The sequence below is a fragment of the Spermophilus citellus genome, assembly GCF_964194105.1.
Source record: "Spermophilus citellus genome assembly, chromosome: X".
Taxonomy (NCBI): Eukaryota; Metazoa; Chordata; class Mammalia; order Rodentia; family Sciuridae; genus Spermophilus; species Spermophilus citellus.
This window is the reverse complement of record NC_138190.1, coordinates 128,002,146-128,023,764: the sequence shown is the minus strand read 5'-3', so window position 1 is coordinate 128,023,764 and position 21,619 is coordinate 128,002,146. Positions and strand designations below refer to the sequence as shown.

Sequence of the window (21,619 nt, the reverse complement as noted above, 5' to 3'; positions counted from 1 at the left end):
ACGGGAGGGGCGGAGGAGAGGGCCGACCGAGGTGGCAGGGAGGACAGGGCAGTGTAAAATCCAGTTCCTGGAGCAACACTGACATCATGAGGCCATTCTGGGAAAAGCCCCTAGGCTTTCTCCTTGAGAGGAAAGATCCTCCTTAGTTTGGAAGGATTTGTTGTGTGAATCCTTCCAGGAGGAACGGGGTCTCAGTTCCTTTTCCTGAGGAAAGGTCCCAGTGTAGGTGACAAAGACTGGGCTGCTGTGAGGATGTCCAGACACAGGAAGTCCTGGGGTGGAGTCTTGGGATCCTCCCAGTGTGGGAGGGACTAGAGGAAGCCACCAACAAAGTTCTGGGCCTCCGGATATTTGCATCTTTCCCTGCCCCTTAGATCTTGAGAAAGGCTGACACGTGGTCTCCACAAAGAGTGGGGCCTTGGCCCTTTTAGGTCGGAGGGTCAGGGGACGGAGGCAGGACAATAGCAGGTGGCTTAGAGAAGGACTCCATGTGCTTGCCGGGGGTCTCAGGTACACCTAAATGGCTTGGAGCAACCCAGCCAGGCCAAGAAGGGTTAGCGCTTCTCCTGGGAGAGCAGAACACCCACAAGCAGATGGGGACCCAAATCAAGGCAAGAGGATGAAGACGAACCGACATTTTCAAAGCCCCGGGCTGCTGGAGGTGGCATTCATGACCTGTGACCTCGCTTCACTTCTTCATTCTTGGCTGTCCTACCAGGTACATTGTAAAGAAGCATGATTCTTTCTAGAAATGCAAAAAGAGGCACCAATTTTAAATATGTTAGTATTCCAGGGAATATTTCATAATATTTTTAAAGTGTTAAAGCTACAGATGGAGGGAGCTTCTTTGAGCGCTCCAAGTACCAGGGAATTTGAACATTACTTTTTAAAAGTAGGTATTATACCTGCAAAGATGAAAGAATGATGGCAACGCCATTTTGATTATTTCTTCTTACCGGGATTGAGGTACCATGTACTGTCCATTAATAGTTTCTCAAATATTGAATGCTTTGCCAGCAGCAGGTAAATTTTGATAGATTTCTTGAACTAGAAATCTCGAAGTTGCCTGGGAATGTGGGAATGTAAGTCAGGTGGTACTGCCCTTGCCTAGTGTGCACAAGGCCTGGGTTCCATCCCTGGCACGCACGCACGCGCGCACACACACACACACACACACACACACACAAATAGAAAAGTAAACTACAAAAACATTCCTAAGCACTCAGAAATCTGTGCCTATGTGCATGTGTCCCAAAGACTTGATGGGAACTATACCCAGTGTGCATCCAGTTCCTTTAAGGAGAAGCAAACATGCATCCTAGTGCATAAGTGTGGAAACATTTTGAAGTTACATGTTTATGATCATGGTCCATGTTACACTTGGTGTGAGTAGGCATTTGAATGAAATTCTCAACCAACATATTAATGTCTGCTTGTCCAAACAATTATATTAGCAGATGTTAAGGAAGATTATAGCTTCATGTAAAGAGTTTTCTTAGGATAGGCATGTGGGTGATGGAATTTGAGAAATAGCAGTTTCTTCTTGTTTGAAACGTCCCCTTAAAACCAAAACATCTGCTAAATTTTGGTCCTTCCTGATCTTGAGTAGATACTTGAGCTGATAGGGTGACTACTTAATTTTCAAACCAGTATACTTTTCCCAGCTTTATTGAGGTTTGATCAAAAAGGGAAAATTGGATAATTTCAGGTATACAGATTGTATTGAGACGTATTTACATGGTGAAAGGATGACCACAATCAAGCTAATTAATGGATCCAGCCCCTCATGAATACCTTTTTGTGCACATGTAGTTAGAACCCTTGAAATCTTATTTTCAAGAGAAATGCCACTATCAACCTTCATTTATGGAATTCTGTTTGCTCTCCAGTTTACCCAGAAAAAGATAAAAATTTGGTATACATTCTGAAAAGTAGATAAAAAGAGGAACCCTAGTGTTCTGAGACAAAATACACAGTGCCTGTTTAATTATATATATATATAATTATGAGTACATGTATTTTAGATATTTTATGTCTAAGTATATAAATCTCACCATAGCAATGATCAAGTAAGGCAGGACTGAAAATTGTTGAGTCGCAGTATTACAAGTATTTTATGTACTATACATAAATTTTGAACAATTAGATGAGAACCTAATATTCTTTCATGAATGGGTCAACCTAGAAAGTCTTTGGAAATATTGTATTGTCTAAAATCCAGGTCTTGCAAACTTTTCAGAATAATTTCAGTGTACCTGGAATCAGAAATGAAAATTTGAGGTTTAAGAAATGATGCATATATAGATCCAATTTAATTGTAAATTTAGTGTAGTGTGACACTATAAATAAGAATGGGAGTGAATATTATTGGTGATTAGCACTTTTACTCTTGATCAGCATTTGGTGATTTTTCTAAATTCTATGCAAGCAGTATATCTTGCTTATGCTAAAGCACTAAGACTGACCCCCAGGATTAAATGAGTGGGACATGCATACACAATAATGTCATTAAAGGTCACGTAATGACTTACGTGAAGGCACTGTGCTTGTATTGCACTGCTATATGATGAAACCGTGGGGAAAACTCATCAGCTTCTTGACCAGAATTTATACGAGTTCAAGAATATGCGTCAGTCTGAGAGATACATACTGTGGAATTTGGATATGAGAACCCACTGGCCCCTTCTCTTAAGGTGCTACAACTTCCATTTGAACACACAAAGCCTAAGGCTCAGGTCAGAAAATGGAGGCCTCCCAGAGAAAATGGCCATGAGACAAGTCACCTGACCCGGGGCCCAGGATTTTAATTCTCTAGGCCCTTATTTGCATCTGTTTTTTCACTTTCTTACCCCGACCTCTGAAAATTGCTCTCAGAAGCAAATAACTTGAGGAAATGTTGGGAATCCAGGATGAAGGAAGGAGACCAGATCTGCAAAGGCTTGGTAGAATGCAAATGGAATTCCTGAAAGACAAAGAGCAGTTGATGCTCTGGGTGATTTAGTCCTCAGGTGGATTTCAGAGTGAGGCCAGAAGCAGGATTTCCCCAAACAAGGCAAGCTCCCTAGGGCAGCTTCCTTTCTGGCTCTTTTTTGTCTTTGGGTGGCTGGCTTTTTTTTTTTTTAAGTCAAGTGGGTGGGAGTACAGGGGCCTGGGAAGCAGGTCTAAGCAGCTTTCCCAAGGCAGTACTGCCACCAAGAGGAAGTAGTTTGACAGAACCCCAAATTGTGAGGGAACTCCCTGAGGCCCAGCAGTTGGGCCTTTTGTGAAAGTGAGTGGACCTTAGTCCTGAGTAGGCCTCCTGGACTTCAGATCAGGAGCTCTGGACAAAGGCGGGAAGCCAGGAAATGGGACAGTCTCCGCAGTGAAGGAAAGCCTAGAGTAAATCACTCAGATCCTTTTTTTTTTTTTTTGCAGGGGAGGAGTCTGGGCATCCTTCTTTTTCTAAGGGACAGAAATGGGTTATTTAGCTGTTGGCCTTCTCCTAAGGAAGATGACACCCTTGAGGCTTGGGACATAACCGTTCATTCCATGATAGCAAGTATTGTTCTCTGTGCCTGCGACTTAGTGAACACACAGCCACACTCCACAGGAAGTAGAAAGTTGGCACCAAAGAGGACCACTGAGGCTTCTTTGCAAGAGTGGCAAGGGAGAGTGGCAGAATATCCATTGTCCAGGTTCTGCTACAGCATGTAGTTTTGTTTTGTTTTGTTTTTTTTTATTTTAGTTGTACATGGACACAATACCTGTATTTGATTTATTTGTATGTGGTGCTGAGGATCCAACCCAGGACTTCACGTGAACTAGACCAGGCGCTCTACTGCTAAGCTATAGCTCCAGGCCCTAACACTTGGTTTTCTTAAGCCTCTGGAAAGACTGAAATCCTACTCCAAGTCCTCACGAAGGGAGTTGTGCACAACTCGACTTAGGGATGAAAAAACAAAATTGGAACTTCAGGATCAAACCGTTCCACTTGGTGAATACGAGGAAAACGGAATTTTTTTAAAAGCCTCTCTTGGGCTGGGGATATAGCTCAGTTGGTGGAGCGCTTTCGTAGAATGCACAGGCCCTGGGTTCAATCCCCAGCACCACAGATAAATAAATAAATCAAAAGCCTATCATTCTCTTCTTATTACATACATGGATAATTGAAGTTCAACACACACAAACATGGATTCAGAAAAGGGAATGAGATACCTTCAAGCCAAGCAGCTAACTTTGTAAGTTTTTAGAGTGCTTCCAATAGTTTGCTTTATTAAGCTTCTTGACTGAAGACGATCTTTGACTGCTATATATTTGCTCCATTTGTGCATTTTTTTCAAGATAAGTGTTAGTCTTAGGATTTGAGCAACCATAAAGGAATACTACAAGATTTACCCATAAGAAAACTGTCAGGTTTCCCATGAATATTTAATGTTATTGGAAAGTGCTTATCATCCAGTGTTCAGTCAAGAATCCATGGTACCATTAAGGTGGCATAATGAATTCCAATATTATAATGTACCTCTTAAACAAAAAAAAAAAAAAAAAAGAATTTGCTCAGCATGGTGATGCATGCCTGTAATCCCAGAAACTTGGGAGACTGAAGCAGGAGGATCACAAGTTCAAGGCCAGCCTCAGCAATTGAGCGAGTCCCCAAGCAACTTAGCGAGACCTTGTCTTAAAATAAAAAATAAGGGGCTGGGGTTGTAGCTCAGTGTCAGTGGTTGCCTAGCATGTGTGAGGCACTAGTTTGATCCCTAGCACTGCATTAAAAAATAAATTAATAAACAACTAAATTTTTTTTATATTTTATTTTTTAGTTGTAGTTGGACACAATACTTTCATTATTTTTTAAATTGATTTTTATGTGGTGCTGAGAATCGAACCCAGGGCGTTGCACTTGCTAGGTGAGGGCTCTACTGCTGAGCCACAACCCTAGCCTCTAAAAAAACATTTTAAAAAAATAAAAGGGGCTGGGGATGTGGTTCAGTGGTTAAATGCCTTTGGGCTCAATCCCAGAACCAAAAAACAAAACAAATCAAAAAGCCCCAGGACATCAAACTCCATGTATATTATAACCTGTATTGATTTGAAAAAATGGAAATGTTTAGTATATGTGTGCATGTGTTTTGAGCACTGTGCTGGCCACTGAGATGTAGGCTAAGTCTATTTAATTAAATATCAGTTCTTTATTCACTTTTTAAAAAATTTCAGTTGTAGTTGGACACAATACCTTCATTTTTAAATTTATTTTTATGTGGTGCTGAGGATCGAACCCAGCGCCTAGCACGTGCTAGGGAGCGCTCTACCACTGAGCCACAACCCCAGCCCTCTTTATTCACTTTTACAATATTTAAACAAACACACTCATCAAGCTGCTAATAGTAGTTCCCTTCGGGAAAGCGGGAGGTGGGATCAAGCGTTTCCATTTGTCCTTGATAAGCTGTGTATTTAAGAAGGCATCAACAGTTTTGTAAGGTGAGGACCAGTAAAGGACAAATGTGTGCAGTACAGAAGTCATTGTTGTAAGTTTCAACTTGTTGGCCATTTGAGATTTTGAATATTTGTGTCTCTAACTGAGCAGGGAAAACAGGGGAAATCAAGATACTCTAGGTTTATAAGTCCTTGTCTCCTCCAGTGGGCCTTACTTGTGACCTCTCTGTACTTCCCTTTACATGGCTAATGTGGCTGGTTATTTTGTATGCAGGGATGCTTATTCTAAGAAATGCAAAAGCTAAGAAGCAAAATTAAAATTATTACATATTCTGAAGAATAGTTGATGATGTTTGCAATGACCTCAAACTATAATAACTCAGGAAAGCTTATCTGAACACTTGAGATGAAAGATAACCGGGATTTTAGGTTAAAAAAACGTATATTTGGAGCCGGGCGTGATGGCGCACGCCTGTAATCCTGGGGGCTCCAGGGGCTGAGGCAGGAGGATCACAAGTTCAAAGCCAGCCTCAGCAATTTAGTGAGGCCCTAAGAAACTCAGTGAGACCCTATCTCAAAATTAAATATTCAAAAGGGATAGGGATGTGGCTCACCAGTTAAGCACCCCTGGGTTCAATCCCCAGAACCAAAAAAAAAAAAAAAAGGAATTCAGTTTGCTTTGTATTGATCTTATACCTAGACAGTTTTGATACATTGTCTTATATGTATCTATAGTTATACAGGACATTTTATTCTATGATTTTAGTTCTGGGGCAATTGACCACGGAGGTACATCCCCAGTTCTTTTTATTTTTCTGCTTTGAGACAGGGTCTTGCTAAGTTGAAGAGCCTGGTCTCCAACCTGTGATCCTCCTGCCTCAGCTTCCCAAGTCGCTGGGATAACAGGCGTGCTTCACCACATCTGGCTATATGTGATATTTTAATTTTTTTAATAATCCCAATGCTTCCATTCCATTTTTCTTTCTTCATTGCCTGCAGGAATCTATGCAGTAGAATTGTGATTGAGTAAACATCCATTTTTACAGCTGAGAAAGGAATTCTTTTGCTATTTCCTCACTGACCATTATACTTAGGCGTAGGTTTCTTAGGTGCCTAAAGTACACTGAGTGTGTAAATGCCCTAATTGTTCCTTTCCGTGTGTCCAAGCCCTTGAAATGTGAATTTTCAGCTCCTTCCATCAGAAGATTGAGTCTGAGCCTGGTGTGGTGGCACTTGTAATCCCAGCGACTCAGGAGGCTGAGGCAGGAGGATCATAGGTTGGAAGCCAGCCTCAGCAATTTAGCAAGACCCTAAAGAGAAAATGTCTCAAAATAGAAAACGTAAACAGGACTGGGTATGTAGTCAGTGATAGAGTGCCTCTGAGTTCCACCCTGCATATTGAAGAAAAAGAAATGTGGAGTCTGTCAGTGGTGAGCCGATTGTCAACGTAGGCCTCGGGGTCTTGTGTACTTCCATTTCTGCCTTGCAGACTTGCTGTCAGGGTATAAATACACTCAGGCGAGGCTCCTTGAGGATGAGATGCATGGGGAGGAGAAACTAGCAGCCTCCTCAGTGAATTTACCCCTAAACATGGAAGAGACAGGATTTGTCAAGCCTCCAACATGGCCCAAAGCCCATGACAGACGCTGGAGAGTCCTTGCAAGACCTGGAAAACAACAGCATACTTGCAGATTGGTGAGTGATAATTAAAGTTCTTCTTTAAAACCAAGTTACAAACTAGTTGTCGAGTGGAGTTGAAAAGTAGTTTTTCACACAGCATGACAAATTGATAACAATAATCTGATTATGGAAATCCCTTTATTTTCATGGCTTCATTAAAACTTATACTGTGAATGCTCTTGTGTTTTGTTTTGTTTTGTGCCAGGAGGAGCACTTAACCACTGAGCCACATCCCCAGCCGTATATTTTGTATTTTATTTAAAGACAGGGTCTCACTGAGTTGCTAAGCACCTCGCCATTACTGAGGCTAGCTTTGAACTCACCATCCTCCTGTCTGGGCCTCCCAAGCTGCTGGGATTACAAGCATGCGCGACCGCACCTGGCTGCTATTCAGATTTACCAAATCTGTTTTTGGTTTTTTGAACCTATTGAGATGACCATATACTTCTTTCCTTTTCTTGGAAAATCAGGGAGTGACAAGTATTCCTTTTACAGGTTATCCTCCCTTGTGCTCATGAGGTGAATACAACCTGGTTATTTTATTTTCTTTTACATAATTCTGAATTCATTTTACTAAGATACTAGAATTTTTACGCTTATATTCATGAGTGGGTCTCTAATTTTATTTGTACTCACACTCTTCTTTTTAGGGGGAGGGTACCGTGGGTTGAACCCCCAGGGGTGATGAACCACTGAGCCACATCCCTAGACCTTTTTATTTTTTATTTGGAGAGGGTCTCACTAAGTTGCTCAAGCTGGCCTCAAACTTGCTGTCCTACTGCCTCAGCCTACCAAATCACTGGAATTACAGGCAAGTTGATGGGCTCACAGGTATGTGCCATCATGCCCGGCTATTTTGTTTTGTTTTAGTTTTGTTGTTGTTGTTTTTTATATTTTTTTTAAAGAGAGAGAGAATTTTTTAATATTTATTTTTTTAGTTTTTGGTGGACACATCTTTATTTTATTTGTATGTGGCGCTGAGGATCAAACCCAGCGCCCCGCGCATGCCAGGCGACCGCGCTGCCGCTTGAGCCACATCCCCAGCCCCTGTTGTTGTTATTTTTAATTTTTTTTTTTTTTTTTTTTTGTACTGGGGACTGGACCCAGGAGCACATCCTCAGCCCTTTTTATTTTTTATTTTGAGATGAGATCTGGCTAAGTTCCTTTGGGCCTTACTAAGTGGCTAAGGCTGGCTTTGAACTCGTGATCCTCCTGCCTCAGCCTCGAGAGCTGCTGGGATTACAGGCATTTGGCAATGCATCCAGCCCCCATAGACTTTTTCACTTGGTAGTTTGTTTGTCTCATGCAAATTCTTTGATATATGAAAGGAGAGTATTTCATCTTTTATATTTTGTTTTCAGTAGAGGGAGATGAAGTCGTGGTCCAATGTTAAAGCCAACCATAAACAAAAATGAATCAGATCTGAAACTTTTACCTGTTTAAAAACATGTTTTCGGGAGGCTGGGGCTGTAGCTCAGTGGCAGAGCGCTTGCCTAGCATGTGTGGCACTGGGTTCCATCCTCAGCACCACATATAAATAAACAAATAAAATAAGGGCATTCTGTCCATCTACAACTACAAAAGAATTTTTTTAAAAAACGTGTTGTTATTACCTGTTAAGTAATATTTGTCATTTGTTTCAATGATTTGTTGTTTTCTGAAAAAGCAACAAGGAATAATAACATTGCTTTGCAAATGAGAAGAAATATAAACTAAAATGAAATAAAATCTTTAAAAATAGAGGGCACAAAACTAATAATATGAGAAACTTCCTATGTTCCAGTGTAAAAAGATGAATTATGGGACAAACTCTGAACACGCTTGTTTGGGATTTATTCGTATTTGAAAACATACTGTTCAGGGCTTGGGGGTGTTGGTTCAGGGGTAGAGCACTTGCCTAGCACGTGTGAAGCACTGGGTTCTATCTTCAGCACCACATACAATTTCATGAATAAAATAAGGGTATTGTGTCCATCTACAACCAAATATATATCATGGTTTTCAATGTGAGGGACTGTATGTCACACAGAGATGAGAGATATCAAAACGTTCCTCCTAGGGACCCAAACCAGCAGTTGCCTCCCAATTGACATAGACCTAGTGTAACCCAATCAATGGAGAAGGACTCCTTGAGAGCCTGAATACTGGTCATTTCCTTGACCAAACTTTGCAGATTCCTCTGAGCTTGCTCTTTGAGGAGACTTATGTTAGGGCCCTTTCTTGGGTCTGCCTAGCCCAGTTGTAACTAGAATCTTATTGAGTCACTTTAGCAAGGCTCCTCCTACCCTTGAGGTCACCTCCTAGTGATTTCCCATGTACTGGTCTCCATCACTGTGCTCCTTGGCTATAATTCGGTCTTCGTGTGTTCAAAGTTAATCCTATCTTTTTCTTTCTCCCGTTGTTATTATTATCAGCATTCTGGGGATTGAACTCAGGGCCTGCCTCATGCTGGGCAGGTGATCTAGCAACATTCCCAGCCCAATGCTCTTTTTTTAAGAAAAAGATATGGCCTTTAATTACGTATATGAAAAATAACATGAGAACAAGGTGTTCTAAGGCTTGTACATTCTCTATAGATGAAAGGAGTTCTACTTAGTTCACTTGTAGTATGGCATCACTGAAGAGAAGGAAGAAGCCTAGCATAGTTATTCCTGAAGCAGAAAGCCAGTTTACTACAATCAATACTGATTTCCCTACCATTTTTCTGTAGAAATACTGATTTGCTGTCGGAAATGTCCGGTGTTTAGCTATGAGTGATTAAAAGGGGCAGAGCGAGGAGTTTGGTATTTTTTTTCCAGGTGAATTCTTCCTATTTCCTGGCTTCTCCTTCCACAAATCTATGACTATGTATCCTCTTAGGCGCAGTCATGTGACTTCTCCCTACTGATCTGGGCAAATGCAATGGGTTGTTGTGGGGAACAGAGGGAGGCAGCTAATCCCATGCCACCAGGCCTACCTGCAAGCTTTTGATATTTGAACCTTTGGGCTGGGGATGTTGCTCGGTGGTTGAGAATGTGCTTAGCATGCCTGAGACCCTGGGTTCAAGAAGGAAGGGAGGGAGAAATAGGGAGGAAGGAAAGAAAAAAGTCCAATACTCTTGAATAAAATCTTCCTTACCATTTTCGCAAGCAAATGGATAATTTTGTCATTGGCAATGGGAAGCCAAGTAAAGAAACATGATGCCTGATGCCTACAAATACCTTAATCCTGCCCCTGATTTTTCACAAGTTTCTTTTTTAGGTCTGAGAATGGATGTTCGGCTTCAAAAGCACACAACTTGATTATACTTGATTATATAAGGGTACTTGGGTACCCTTGAGATGTAAAATCGAGTAAACAACACAACTGCAAGACCACCGAGAGTAAAAATTGCTGAGAAAACGAGATTCCTGATGACGGTGCTGGTTAGGCCACAGTTTGGTGTCCAACAGAAATCAAAAGCGTCGTGAGCTTCATTAACTGAACTGTGCACAATATTAGGCTGCCATGTTTCTTTGGGCCTTTTTTCTCTGGGTAGAGTTTTGTGAGACAGGAAGGGTGGGAGAAGAGTGCCTTGTCAGGGCTTGTTGGACTATTTAGAGCACTACTGCCATCACCTGCAAGTAGTTTCAGAATACTCCTGTCATTACAGTTTCCTAAAGTGAGGCCTACTCGTTGGGAAAGATCCTGCCTGTCGAGAGACCTAACCCTGGGCTCCAAGGTGGGCCTCTGTGCCTTCTCTGGAGGCCCCAAGGGAGACCTGGACCCTGGCACTCACTTAGCATAGAATCTGGAGAGTCATGGGGCCTGGCGTGAATCAGCAGCAGCCTGGAGATGCTGTCACAGGACAACGTGGGGAGGAGCCTCAGCTCCTTTTGACAGTGTGGAATCTTAATCTCAAGCGTCACAAGAAAAGACCTGTCTTAAACTCATTATGCGTTAGCTATGAGTCCACCACAGGAGAAATGCAGTGGCGTCTGGTATGCTTATTGTGTGCCAAAGACCACCCTAAATTCTGGAGCCCAGTCCACCTTTGGCTAGCTGAAGATATTCACGGGTCCAAATGGGGTTACCAAGACATGAGGCTGATCTCCCTGTGACATGTCACCCTGTTGATCTCCAAGGTCGATGGAGCTGGTCCGGCTGGCTAGGGGGAGACCCACTTCATCCTTCACTGCTCCGTGTGCATCTTTCCTGAACCTCACTACATTCAAAAGAATGATCTTCCACATCGACGAGAACCATACTTTGGTGAAGGTTATACAAGGAGCTGTGCTCCCCTGCTAGAAGCTTCAAACAAACTCTCAAAACAGGGATGCCAAGTGGAGAGGGAGGGAGAAGGAAGAATTCTCCATGTCCAGAAGGAGGAGGTAGGTACACTGGTGTAGCTGATTTCTCAGGCCTAGAGAAAACGGTTGGTGGAGTTTGTTCTTATCTCCCACCTCACAAGAAACAGGCCCATGAGGCCTCTTGGTCATCGATGAGACAGGAAAAGGAGAAGAATGCTGAGTAGTAGAATAGGATTTGTGAACCCAAGCCTCAAGGGCTTTAAATTCCTCTGGAAAAGATCAGGGACAGAGAGTTCCATGCACTCCCCTTTTGACTTCATCTGAGATAGGTCTTTGCTTTCAGCAAATTTTGTTTGATCTGAGAGTTCTACCAAGCACAGCAAATGTGCTGAATGTCCATTAGGAAAAGACTGTTATACTCTGCCAGAAGCTACGAGGGATCCTCACACCATAGCATAGTGACCTCACATAAGGGCCTGCTGGGTTGCGTTCCAAAAGGAAGAAAACAGAGAGGAATGCACCATAGGGCCTGCATTTATCTTTGAGTGGGTTCTTTGGGTGCGGTGCACATGGCTTCCTATGACTTTTTGCGAACTTGAGTTCCTCCTGCCTTAGCCTCCCACAGTGCTGAGATTACAAGTGTGCTCCACTGAGCCCTACCTCTACTGCCTTACCATAGTGTGAACGTTGGCAATATCTTGAAAGGAACCGGAAGAAGTGAGAGGCCAGTAGTAGTCCAGCGGCTACCAGCAGATTGTGACCCACTGTCATATGGCAGGCAGAGGTCTCTACCTGGTGTGGGTAGGTTTGCAGGAATCTCCCCAGAGTGAAATGCAGGTCCTGGTGGGCACTTCTCTGTTGTTTGCGCCTCTTGGTGCAAGAGTTAGCAGGCGTCCACTTGGTCTCGCTGTGCTAGGAGCCATGCGTCCCACGTTGTGGCACGGCCACAATGTCAATAATAAGCCAGTCCTTGTGGCGTGTTGCACGAACAGGTGTGCTTTTGAAGGTCTCAGGCACGCCTAAATGTCTCATTACCTGTAACTGAGACACCTGGAGAGAAGTCAAATTACCTATCTGGGACAGGAATCACTTCTTCTAAGGGAGCATTGGCTTAAAAGCATGGAGCCTGAGCAGCGCACACCTGGAATCCCAGCAGCTCAGGGACTGAGGCAAGAGAACAGTTCAAAGCCAGTCTCAGCAATTTATCAAGACCCTGACTAAAAATAAAAGATAAAAAGAGTTGAGGATATGACTCAGTCAGTGGTTGATCTCCGCAGGGTTCGTTCGGTCCCAGGTACCAAATAAAAATAAAAACAGGTGGAAAAGGAATTCAGTTATTATTGTCAATTTCAAAAAATGCAAATTAGACACTAGTGGACAGTGCAAACAATTGAATATGATCGTGAATTTTTTAAAGTTATTGCCTTCCACGGTGACATTGCTCTGCCATTACTTCATTTGATAGAGGCTGTTGTATAATGTGGATTGTGAAGAAGCAAAGATTGTGTCTTGAAATGAAAAAAAAAAAGTGGATATATGTCAGTGGTACAAGGTGATACTGAAGACTTTGTATAAAGTTAAAATATATAAAATTATATCGAAACAGAAATTGAATGTTAGTTGTGTGTGGGTACATCCATTTATATAAACACACGATCATTAAAAGCTTTATATTTGTGATCATGGTCTGTGTGAGAGTATGTCTGAAGGTGATATTTTTGATCGACCTATTTTATCCTTAGTTTTCTGTTCTTTTTCTTTTCTGGTGGGGCCAAGGATGATTGAACCCAGGGACCCTTAACCACTGAGCCACCCCCAGGCCTTTTAATTTTTGTTTATTTTGAGACAGGGTCTTGTGAAGTTCCTGAGGCTGGCTGTGAACTTGGGATTCTCCTGCCTCAGCCCTGGGAGCTGCTGGGATTACAGGTCTGTGTTACTTGCCCAGTTTCTATCTTTCATCCTTTTATTTCTATTTCAGTAAGCACACTTGAATGAAAGTCTTGAATGTGAAAGGTGTGAATACAGATACCTTGATGTGCTCTCAGAGCACACATCTGCATGACTGGATTCCAGAGATGGCTACTTTGAGCATTTGTTGAATTTTGCTTTCTTCATGGATTTTAAAGATAAAATTATAAGACAAAAATTTAGGATAAAAACATGGGAATCATGTAAAGCTACTGAATGTCTCTAGAATAAAATTGTATAACATGAAGATATAAGTAAATTTACATAATATGCAAGGAATTTAGTTATGTATCTATATCTATAGATAATTAGATTTTTATGGATGAGAATAGTTAAGATATTTGGTGATGAACAGGCCACATGATATAACTCAAAGGTTTAAGAAAATCTGTACAATTCAACTACTGAAATTATTTTATGGCGATAACAAAAATGGCTCAGGAATGGGAAGAAAAAATATGGGGTTGGAAACACAGTGTGAATTCAATTTAAGATCAGATTTATCGTGCTACTTGAATATCTACATACAAGTTCGTGACAATGTATTAAAAGAATGGCAATAATATTCAAAGTGGTATAGGCATTGAAGCAAAAGTGTGAAGACACTGCTTTTCTCTAGATCTGCATATGGCTAATTTCTGAGTCTTTTGGAAGCCCCATATATTAGTTATCAAAGAGAAAACATGTGACTAATCCCTAAGTGAAAACCGACAGTACACCTATAGCACAGCCATAGGAAACAGTCATCGGAAATTCAACGATAAGGGAACATGCTCATGCTCCTAGGTCAGATGACAAAGCCATGAGAGAATATAGGTTTTTTTTTTTTTTTTAAAGGTGTTCATGGGATGAAAGCCAGGACTGTGCACATTAGTTCTTAAAAAAAAAAAAAAAAATCGACAAATAAAAAACCAGGGAGAAAATACAGTTGAAGAAAAAAAAAAAATGTTTACAAGCGAGATGATTCTGTAACCCATGTGATAAAATATTATGTATAAGAACACGTAGAACACATAAAGATACACACCCCATAGAGTCAAGACTAGTAGTAGAAGCATATTTCATGCCATGGACACATGTCATGTTCTCATCTTTAATGAGGAGAAAAAGGGAAATGGATGCTAAAGGAAGTTTAAGCATCATGGCCTCCTTGGAAACCTCCTGAGAAATTATTGCCTCTAATTCAGTTCAGAGGATGTGGAACCAAAGGAATGCTGGAATCCCTGCTGGCCTTGGAGCATGGCCAGGTCACTGACCACCTGGGTTGGTGACCGGTTGGCCACAGAAGATCGCCTCCAGCTTCAGCAGCCTGCTCACTTGTCTGCTTTCATCCCAGGGATTTATCCTCTGATGCTATGTCATCTCCAGGGGCAGGAACACTGAGTATAGTAAGCCACACCTGAATGGACGAAGGAGATCCTGTGGAAAATGAAGTTCCACCAGGACAAGAGTCCTGAGGAAAGAAGAGGAGATCCAGGCCCCAGTGTGGTTTCTGATGAAACCTGAAAGTGTTACCACTATTTACCGGTGCCAAGACCTTGCTTCCCCAAATGCTGAAGTACAACACCAGAGAAGCAAGCCTAGGCGAGTTTAGAGTGGAAAGTAGAAGCTGTATTAAAGGACAGCAGAGGTTTCTTCTCTTTATAGGTTTCTTCTCCCCAGAGGCAAAAAGGGACCCAAAAGGCAAATCCCTGGAAGAGCAAGGTCTTCCCTTTTTTTTTTTTACAGCTAAGGTCTTCTTTCAGCTTTCCTACACTTATGTCCTTTGTTTCCCTTTGTCTTTCAGTGATAGAATGCAGATGGGAAGCCCCAAAAGGTGGTAGATATAGGTGGGCTGAGGGGTAATCTGGGCAGGAAGGGCCTTGGGCAGCTCTAGATTACCACTTCCTTGTTTGCTGCCAGCTGATTCATGAACATTTCCTTAGGATGGGCTCTGGGCCTTGGGGACATTAACATTTCAATTTCCCCAAGTGCTGCTCTGGTTTCCTGGACTCCATTCTCTATAATGGCCTCCATTTTGTTTATCTTACTCTACATTACACCTGATTTACCTAACTACACTAATTACCTATCTGCAAACCTAGCTTCAAAAGCAATCTCAAGTTGGAGGCCAGTCTGACCAATATGCAACATCCCCTCTCAAAATAAGAAATGAAAAAGTTTTTGAAAATCTCAATTCCAGTTCCAGCACACACAAAAAGCATCCTAGACAGCTTGTTCCAAAGCAGAGGGCAAAAGGCCAGAGAGCCAAGTTTCCTAAGCCCTAGTCTCTGGGAGGCGTTTTTTCAAACAGGAAGGGCGGGAGAAGGGCGCTCATGAAGAGGGCTGGTGGCCATGTCTGCAGCTCTACTGCCATCGTGCGGGAACGGTTTCTAGATACCCAGCGCCATTCAACCCTCCTTCCCAGGAGGCCTAGTTCTTGGGCAGATCCGGCAGGCAGGGAGTTGGAAGATCCTTGGGCTCACATCTGGGCCTCCTTGCCTTCTCCTAGGGCCCTGAGGGAGACCTGGGCACTAGCGCGGCCTCAGCATAGAACCTGCAGAGCAAGGGGCCAGATTTGACCCACAGCAGCCAGGAGGTGTTTCCCACAGGAAGTTGTGGGGCGGGGCCTCAATGTCAAGCTGTGTGGACTGGGCCTGAGGGACACAGTGAAAAGGATAATGTAGGTGCTTCTGGATGCTTCTTTCCTTCTTTCTCTCTCTCTTTCTTTTAATAATTTATTTTGTAGTAGAATGCATTTGGACTTATAGTACACAAATATATGTACTTCTCCTTCCTGTGGCTGTACATGGTTCAGAGTCAATCCACTAGTATGTTCATTCAGGGATACTTATTTCCTGTTCAGGTTCCTTTGAGCAAGAGATGGCACTCCCTTTTGTGAAGTCACCTTGCTGTTGTGCTTGAGTCCCTTGTCCCCCAGGACAGGGACAAAAAGGAGAGGCCACTTGAAGGTGGCACAGGGCAGCATCAGATGTGTTTCCAGTAAGTCACGTGCAGACCCAATTGTATGTATGGTGGCCATGATGCCCTGAAGAGAAGGGCAGAGGAGAGTAGGAACGACTCTTAGTGCAGGCGATGTGCTAGAGCAATAAGCACCACGAACAAGAAGGATCAACACTCCAAACTACACTTGGAAAGCTGTTATTTGGTGGAACCTATGCAAAAATTCACTAAATGTGTGTCCACGTTCTTAATATAAAAGCCAAACGTATGCGATTTTAGACGAAAATATAGGCATAAATCTTCCCCTTCTGGGATTTGGTAGTGGTTTCTTGAAAACAGTGATGAAAGCAGAACTATGAGAAGACAGGATGGATGGTGGGGAAGTCCTCTCCTTTTGCCTCAAAGGACATGATTGACAGCAGGAAGATGGAGTTAACAGAATAAGAGAAGGTAGTTTCAATTATCTGGAAAGCTTCTGACACTCAGAATTCATGAAGTAGCTGGTTCCATAACTTGTAAATTGTGCTCTTATCAAGATGGGTATGCATGTATCACAATACTGTGCCGACTTTATAATCCCTTGGTTCAAAAAGAAAAATGGTATAGCAGGCTGGAATGGTGGTTCCTGTCCCCGTTTTGGAGGAACCTCCATACTGATCTCCACTGTGGCTGTGCTAACATACCCTCCCGCCAAGTGTGTCCAAGGGTTCCTTTCCCCAAGATTCGCCTGATTATACCCATTTTGGAAGTGGGATTGGCTCCCTGTGATATCCCTGCCATAGGCTTTCCACTTTGTGATTCCTGAAAGTTCTTGTAGCGAAAGTATGAAATTTCAAGCATTCCAAACTTGATACGGAAGTGGATATGTGCCAGTGGTGTACAGTGATGCCGCAGACTGCATGAAATGACACAGGGTGCCCTTTATCTTCAGAGAAACACAAATGTGCAATGTGTGGGTGCATGCATTCATAAGCAAACGCAGCATTTTTAAAGCTGTGTATTTGTGTGCCGATGGTCACTGTTAGAAGGATTGTCATGCAGTATGACAATCTTGGGCAAGGCATTTATATCTTTAGTTTTATTTCCATGTAAATAAAGAGACTTTAATGAAAGTGGATAGCGACTTGTGAGCGCAGGGAACACTCCTTGGCAAGGTGCCATGGTGGCATATATCCTGGTGTCCAAATAGGAGAGATGTGGACTTTTGTTTTCTTGCCTCGTTGTCTTGGAAGTAGGAATTTTTAAAAGCTGAATATTGTCTTAGTATGTAATTATTTACACATTAATACGATATGGAGAGCATTATTCAAAGAAGCATATGTGTTATATAGATCTACGCACACACATGCACACATATATCTGTTGAAGGATTTTATGGGAAAAACTGTTAATAAACGTGAAATATTTCGTAGAAACCAAGCCAATACATATGAGAACTTTGTGAAGGTTTTAAACCTTCTGCTAAGCCAAGTCTTTCAAATATGCTGGGAGTATGCCAAACACTGCCCAATAATCAGAAGGGAAAATATGGTGTCTAAGCACAAGGCATAACACTGTCAAGTTTCAATGCAACGTTATTGTAGTATCTCGTGATATACAACTTTGTATCTATGGATTGAAAAAGTGGGGTTGAGTAAGCAAAAGATTATGGGTGTTTCACATGATGTCTGATGATGGTGGTTTTCTCTCAGTCCGAACATGGCTGATTTCTGAATCCTTTGCAAGTTTCATGTCCTAGTTACCAAAGACAAAAGACATGACCCATCTGTAGGTGACAAGCAGTCATAGACATGCAGGGTAAAGCCAGGGAAAGCTGTCACAGGCCATTCTGTGATATGGGAAAACGCTTGTGCTCTAGGGTCAGATGATGAAGTCGTGAGAGAACATCTGTCAACTGTTGGAGAAGAACTGATGGTCCCTCCCATGCACATGTCGCTGCTGGTGGGATTGTAGAGCATTCAGTCTTGAGCTCTCTGAACCCCCCCGTGTAAGGACTGCACCTAAGGGAGGCCTCTCCCTGGGCCCACCCAGCCTAGAGCCTGGGTCCCAGTGGAATAGGAGTCCAGGGAGCCTGGGAAGGAAGTGAGTTGGGCTGACACCCAAGTGTCCTGGGGCCTACTTTGCTGCTTCCCTGAGCCCTTGGTGTAAACATTTTCCAACTCCTTCCTAGGCAAGGATGCCAGAGGTTTGCCTCCAAGAGCCCGAGACAAGTGGATACCATGAAGAAATGCTGTAGAAACAACACTGAGTGAGGAGCAGAAAGGGGAAGACTTGTGACATGGAAACAGAGTTCTGGAAGAGAGAAGGTGCCCATGGGGTGAGTGGCTAAGGTCTTAATGGTTTTGATTTTCTTCCTTTTTTTTTTTTAGTTGTAGATGCACACCGTGACTTTTTAGACTTTTCATTTATTTACTTTTTGTGTGGTGGTGCTGAGAATCGAACCCAGTGCCTCATATGTGCTAGGCACACGCCTTAATGCTACACCAAATGCCCAGCCCTTAAAGTTTTTTGTTTTTAATTTTGTCCTTTTCTCTCTCTCTGCTTCTGTGCTACTGGCTCAGAACCCAGGGCTTGTATATTGGATCTCATATTGATATCAAATGGAAACTAAGCCAAATTTTAAGAGTGGAACACATTTCCGAGAATTGAGCAAAATGCAAAGTTTTGAAAATTACAATCCAAATTCCAAAACAAAAATACATCCTGGCCAGCTTGTTCCAACACAAAGGGCAGAAAAGAAGGGAGCCAGGTTTCCTGAGCCTTTTTCTCTGGGCCGCGTTTTTTTCAGACAGGAAGGGCGGGAGAAGGGCGGTCAGGATGAGTTCTGGTAGCCATGTCTGCAGCTCTACTGCCATCGTGCGGGAACAGTTTCACGACACCCAGCGCCATTCAAGCCTCCTTCCCAGGAGGCCTAGCTGTTGGGCAGATCAGGCAGGCAGGGAGTCCAAAGATCCTTGGGCTCAGATCTGGGCCTCCTTGCCTTCTCCTAGGGCCCTGAGGGAGACCTGGGCACTGGTGGCACTTCAGCCTAAACCTGCAGAAAGAGGGGCACAGAGGGGACTCCCAGCAACCTAGAGATGCTCTCACAGGAAGTTGAGGGCGGGGCCTGGGTGCTCAAGTTTGTGGACCGCCACTGAGGGACACTTGGAAAAGGATAATGCAGGCCCTTGTGGATACTGTTTCCTTGTTCAGGTCCCTTGGAGCAAGATATAGCAGTCCCTTATGTGAAGTCACCATGCTGTTGTGCTCAGATCCCTTAGCCCCCAGGTGGAGCCCAAAGGACATGTCAGTTTTTGGTGGCATAGGGCAGCATCAGAAGTGTGTCCAGTAGTTCACAGGCAGGCCCAAGTGTCTGGAGGCCAGGGTGGTCTGAAGAGAAGGGCAGAGAAGAATTGGAAGAACTTGCAGTGTAGCCGATCTGCTAGAGACAAGCACCAAGAACGCTTACGTTTGCAAAGCTGTTATTTGGTGGAGCCTATGCAAAAATTCACTTAAAATGCATCAAGGATCTCCTCATGAAAACCACACGTACAGTATTTGAGAGACAAATGTAGGCCTACATCTTGCTGTCCATGGATGTGGCAATGGTGTCTTGAAAACACTGCTGAAAGCAGAAATGAGAGAAGACAGACTGGATGGTCAGGAAGTCATCTCCTTTTGCTTCCAAGGGAGTGACCAACAATAGGAAAAGGCAGCTCCCAGAATAAGAGAAAAAAAGTTGCAATTACCTGGGAACATTCTCACACTCAGAATTTTTGAGGAAACTTGGCTTCGCAACCTCTTTGTATCGCCAGGCTGAAACAAAGCAGAAATGCAGAGTCTGGGTGCAGAACCTGGATAATGATGGACACCAGGAATGTGCACACAGCTACCACCAGAACAGACCTGACCTTGATGTTCTCAACACTGTGAGGAAGGATCCCCGTGCCATTGCACAGTGACATCAAGAAAGTGCATGTTCCTTCTTGTTCCAAGGGGAACAACACAAGGCTGGTACCCTCAAGAGACTGCATTAGCCTTTTTCCTGTTTGTTTTTTCTTTTTTCTTTTTTTTTTTTTGACAAGAGTATAGAGGTGGTTTATTTTACTGAGTTGTAAAGTTTCCGTGTTTATTAATCTAAATGTTATAATGAATGACCCCTTCCCAGATAATTAACACTTTGCATTTTAAACGTTTATTTCTGTAGGACATCTTCTATCATTGGAAGTACAAGGCACGAGGGAAAAGATAGTCATCCACCTCCCCTTGAGGGCTCACATCCAGCAGTCCATGGGGCGCCCCAGGATCCACAAGCAGCTTATAGTAGGTGACAGAAACCTGTTCTTCTGGGCTCAGTAATTGCAAGGAAGGGCACTTCTCAGTAGCTGGTGAGTCACAGAAAGCCTCACAGCCTTGCAGGTGAGTAACAGAGGGCGCTCCCAGGTCAGCTGCTCAGTGGGGCCTGGGCCCCCATAGCTGAATACACTGGAAATGCCCTATTATGGGGTTCGGAGAGCAACAGGCTGCCCTTCTAAGAGGGACTCGGGCCCGCAGGGACCTTAGGACCTTCCAGTGCCCGCAGGTAGCCCAGTACACCTGTCCAAGGGCTGTGGCCTGTCCTTCCAGTGCCTAGCCATTGGGCACTCTGTGGGGGGGGGGAGGGGCGGGGGTTGGGGTGTAGGTTGCTCATCTCTTGAGGGAAGATGCTGCTGCCAGGTATTGCAGCAGTCAGTGGGCTGCCTAGCCAACCTCAGCCCCTGATGAGTGCAGACCCAGTAGCCAGGCACAACTGTCACTGCATGACCAGCTCTCCTGGAGTTAGCTGCTGCCTGCACACAAAATTTCCTCTTCCCAGCAGGTGGCGGCAGCAACAACACAGGAAACAGACGCCCTGGCTCAGGTTCCTGTTCTCCCAAAAGAGCTGCCCCTGGCCGCGGCTTCCGGGAATTCAGCCCCTCCTCGCGCTGGGCACCTAGGGCCAGGGCGACCTCCCTGCATTAGGTCTTTGTGGGTCCCTCCGCTCCAGTCCACACAGCTCCGAATCGAAGTCCCGCCCCACGACTTCCTGTGACACCAGCTCCTGCCCACTGCTAGTCCCCTCAGGTCCCTGGCTCTCCAGGTTCTTTGCTGGGAGCGCGCCAGAGCCCAGTCTCCCTCAGGACCCTGGGAGAAGGCCAGGAGGCCCAGAGGGCAGCCCAAGCCGCCTGGAACTCACTCCTTGAAACGTGGGTCCTCCCCCACAGCGAGGCCTCCCGGGAAGGAGGCTTGAGTGGCGCAGGGCGTCTTGAAACTGGTTCCGCACGGTGGCGGTAGAGCTCCAGCTATGGCCACCAGCCCTGGGCCTGAGCGCGCCTCTCCCGCCCTGGCTG

General features: G+C 43.9%; 1 long non-coding RNA gene across 1 annotated transcript in view; it reads left to right on the top strand.

Moving 5' to 3' along the window:
• The first annotated feature begins 412 nt into the window (after positions 1–412).
• Positions 413–21,619, top strand: part of LOC308638774 — a 33,724-nt gene continuing 12,517 nt past the window's right edge. The window contains exons 1-3 of the long non-coding RNA XR_014019920.1: positions 413–718; positions 13,210–13,286; positions 18,442–18,588. This is a non-coding gene — a long non-coding RNA (uncharacterized lncRNA). The remainder of the gene's footprint in view (positions 719–13,209; positions 13,287–18,441; positions 18,589–21,619) is intronic.